Source organism: Triticum urartu, chromosome 2, assembly GCF_003073215.2.
Source record: "Triticum urartu cultivar G1812 chromosome 2, Tu2.1, whole genome shotgun sequence".
Taxonomy (NCBI): domain Eukaryota; kingdom Viridiplantae; phylum Streptophyta; class Magnoliopsida; order Poales; family Poaceae; genus Triticum; species Triticum urartu.
This window is the reverse complement of record NC_053023.1, coordinates 370,622,259-370,627,066: the sequence shown is the minus strand read 5'-3', so window position 1 is coordinate 370,627,066 and position 4,808 is coordinate 370,622,259.

Here is a 4,808-nt window from a genome sequence, read left to right as displayed (position 1 = left end):
CAGGACGGAGGTAGTACTTGCTCTTAGGGTAACCATAGAGTTACTGGAGTAGTCTAAGTTACTTTCCACTATGACTAGCCTAGGCTACTATAGTAGTACAACATAAAAACGATGCAGGTGATCACGTGAGAAAAAATACTAAAAACATTTCTTTCGGTGCAGTGCGTAGATGCAGTTTTGAACACTACACTTGTCATCGTAATTTGGGAAAATTACGAAAAAATTGAGCTACGTTGTGATTACCATTTACTTATAGGAAAGAATTTTCACCTCGATGAGTAGCTTCTCCGTGCATGGAAAGCATGTAAGGAATCCAACAACTTGATCCAGATTGGGGCCGATAGATTTTAGTGCTAAGATCTTCACTGTGCGCATGGACTGGGTCAAGCTTGTGGGAATCATTTTCTGGAAGACGGTCGTAAATACATCAAGAATAAATTTAAAAATGTGAATTTCAAGAAGACGGAGAATAAGATGAGTGATGTACCTGAACGATTACGGATCCAATAAAGAGTTTAGAGAATTTGGCAGACGAGTACACCAACGCTGTCAATTTCGGTGCGTCAATGACCCTAGTTTTTGTTGGACCTTCTAGATCCAATACAAGCAATCTCTCAAGGAAAGGCGAATTCTCAATGACCATAACGTGGAATAGCTGGAGTGATCTCTTCCCAATTGATGTCTTATTGCGGGGCCAGCAAGACACATAAATCCATCGGAGATTCGTTGAGGCGATGTGGAGGCTAATGAACCCGTGGATCTGCTCAAGACGAAGGTACTCGAGCGCAGTACAGCTACGGAGCAGGTGCTCCATAGCCTTCTTCGAGATGACAACGTCGAAGAGGTCGAGCTACTTGAGTTGAGGGAGAAGAAGGGTGGGCGCGACATTAATCTGGGGAAGATAGCAGGAGCTGAAGCTGGCGCGACGCAGCGTTGGCATGAGGCGGAGCGCGGACGGCGGCAGAGAGCGACATCGTCCAGCTTCAAAGCTGAGCTCCTCGAGCTGATCTAGGGCGGGGGATAAGAACCACTCGTCGAACTTGTGTTGGACCTTGCAGTTGGTACTGAACATGCGGATGTCAAGGCGTCTGGCTGGCCCAGGGTGCGATGAAAGGATCTTGGAAACTGCGGCCATGCGTTTGCAATCCCCGTCGCAGAGGCAGCTGTCGACGGTGAGGTTGAGGGGGACGCAGTGCCAGAGGGGGCGCCACCACCGGGAGAGCAGGGTGGTCCGCACGACATATTTGGTGGGGAGGAGGCCGATGATGACGAGCAACATGTCGTCGGGGAGGCTGCTGATGAAGTCCAGGCTCGCCGGATACGGTTTTGGCTCGAGCCATCTCCGCTTGTTGGCTGCCTCGCCGTCCATCTCAACTGGCGGCGACGCCGGTGTACACGTGTGCTGGTGTGTGTTGTGTGCTGGGTGTGCGCGAGTGGTCCTTCTGTGCATGCCGCCGCGCAGTGGTGAATTGCGCACGAGTGCGTCCTTCGCGTGCAAGAAGTTTGTCATCAATGCGCCCTCAATTTACTAGCGCGCAGGGTGCTACCCCGAGTGGTTTCAACTTTGTTTACTTCACCGCATGTCAGATGGGCCTCTAGTTTACTTATTTTCACCCACTGCCACATGGACCAGCACACGAAGATACATAACACGAGCTGACAAGGCAGCATGTGGATTGGTTGACCAGTCAACTAAACAATATACGGAGCTATACACTGACACAGTGAGCGTATAATCCGTCGGTATAGAGAGTTCAAGTGAGAGGGGAGCCCCATGAGAGATAGCAGAGAGAGAGAGAGAAGGAGCTACTCCCTCCGTTCGATAATGTAGTTCCAACATTTTTTTAAGTCAAACTTTTGAAACTTTGACCAAGTTTATAAAGAAATTACTTATATCTACAATAGCAAAGATAAATGATAGTATGAAGTAAGTACATGTTGTGATGAATCTAATGATCGTTCCAGATGTAAATGTTTTTTCTCCACATATACCTGATACGTCTCCAACGTATCTATAATTTTTGATTACTCCATGTTATGTTATCTACTGTTTTGGGCAATATTGGGCTTTATTATCCACTTTTATATTATTTTTGGGACTAACCTATTAACCGGAGGCCCAACCCAGAATTGCTGTTTTTTGCCTATTTCAGTGTTTCGAAGAAAAGGAATAACAAACGGAGTCGATACGGAACGAAAACAACTAGAGAAGTTATTTTTGGAAGGAAAGCTACCGGATGGACTTGGACCCCACGTCAGGAGCCAAGGGAGGTGCTCACGAGGGTGGGAGGCGCGCCCCCTGCCTCGTGGGGCCCCCGAAGCTCCACCGACGTACTTCCTGCACCCATATATATTACATACCCTAAAACTTCAAGAAAAGACAATAGATCGGGAGTTCCGCCGCCAGAAGCCTCCGTAGCCACCGAAAACCAATCTAGACCCGTTCCGGCACCCTGCCGGAGGGGGCAATCCTCTCCGGTGGCCATCTTCATCATCCCGGTGCTCTCCATGATGAGGAGGGAGTAGTTCTCCCTCGGGGAGGGTATGTACCAGTAGCTATGTGTTTGATCTCTCTCTCTCTCGTGTTCTTGAGGTGGTACGATCTTGATGTATCATAGCTTTGCTATTATAGTTGGATCTTATGTTTCTCCCCCCTACTCTCTTGTAATGAATTGAGTTTCCCCTTTGAAGTTATCTTATCGGATTGAGTCTTTAAAGATTTGAGAACACTTGATGTATGTCTTGCCGTGGTATCTGTGGTGACAATGGGATATCACCGTGATTCACTTGATGTATGTTTTGGTGAACAACTTGCGGGTTCTGCCCCATGAACCTATGCATAGGGGTTGGCACATGTTTCATCGTGATTCTCTGGTAGAAACTTTGGGGCACTCTTTGAGGTTCTATGTGTTGGTTGATAGATGAATCTGAGATTGTGTGATGCATATCGTATAATCATACCCATGGATACTTGAGGTGACATTGGAGTATCTAGGTGACATTAGGGTTTTGGTTGATTTGTGTCTTAAGGTGTTATTCTAGTACGAACTCTAGGGCTGTTTGTGACACCTATAGGAATAGCCCAACGGATTGATTGGAAAGAATAACTTTGAGGTGGTTTCGTACCCTACCATAATCTCTTCGTTCGTTCTCCGCTATTAGTGACTTTGGAGTGACTCTTTGTTGCATGTTGAGGGATAGTTATGTGATCCAATTATGTTATTATTGTTGAGAGGACTTGCACTAGTGAAAGTATGAACCCTATGCCTTGTTTCCTAGCATTGCAACACCGTTTACGCTCACTTTTATCATTAGTTACCTTGCTGTTTTTATATTTTCAAATTACAAAAACCTTTATCTACCATCCATATACCACTTGTATCACCATCTCTTTGCCGAACTAGTGCACCTATACAATTTACCATTGTATTGGGTGTGTTGGGGACACAAGAGAATCTTTGTTATTTGGTTGCAGGGTTGCTTGAGAGAGACCATCTTCATCCCACGCCTCCTACGGATTGATAAACCTTAGGTCATCCACTTGAGGGAAATTTGCTATTGTCCTACAAACCTCTGTGCTTGGAGGCCCAACAACGTCTACAAGAAGAAGGTTGTGTAGTAGACATCAAGCTCTTTTCTGGCGCCGTTGCCGGGGAGGTTAGCGCTTGAAGGTATATCTTTAGATCTTGCAATCGATTCTTTTAGTTTCTTGTTTTATCACTAGTTTAGTTTATAAAAGAAAACTACAAAAAAATGGAATTGAGTTTGTCTCATACGATTCACCTTTTTAATATCTTTCGTGAGTATGATGGAAAGGATAATTGTGCTCAAGTGCTAGAATAAGAAATCTATAAAATGTTTGGCACTAAATATTTGAATGATAAGCATGATTGCAATGTTGTTAGTATGAATTCCTTGAATATTCATGATGCTAATGATATGCAAAGCCACAAGCTTGGGGAAGCTATGTTTGATGAAGATGATATTTTTTGTCCCCCAAGCTTTGATGAGAAAATTTATTATGATGAAAGCATGCCTCCTATTTATGATGATTATATTGATGAAAGTGGATTTGGAGAGGTCATGACTTTATTTTGTGATGAATCCACTATTTCGAAAGAGGTTCCAATTGATTATGAGAACAAAGTTGCTATCTATGATGATTATTGTGATGACTTTTATGCTATAAAGAATAATGATATCCATGAAACTTTTCATCATGATTTTAGTTTTCAATTAGATTATGCCTCACATGATAATTATTTTGTTGAGTTTGCTCCCACTATTACTCATGAGAAGAAATTTGCTTATGTGGAGAGTAATAAAATTTCTATGCTTGTAGATCATGAAAAGAATGCTTTAGGTGCTGGTTATATTGTTGAATTCATTCATGATGCTACTGAAAATTACTATGAGGGAGGAACATATGCTTGTAGGAATTGCAATAATATCAAGTTTCCCCTCTATGTGCTTAAAGTTTTGAAGCTATGCTTGTTTTGCCTTCCTATGCTAGTTGATTATTGTTCCCACAAGTTGTTTGATCACAAAATCCCTATGCATAGAAAGTGGGTTAGCTTAAATGTGCTAGTCATATTCTTATGATGCTCTCTTTATGTTTACAATTCTTATCCTTTTATGTGAGCATCATTGAAATCATCATGCCTAGCTAGGGGCGTTAAACGATAGCGCTTGTTGGGAGGCAACCCAATTTATTTTTGTTCCTTATTTTTGTCCTATTTAGTAATAAATAATTCATATAGCCTCTCTTTAGATGTCTTTTTATGTGTTTAATTAGTGGTTGGTGCCAA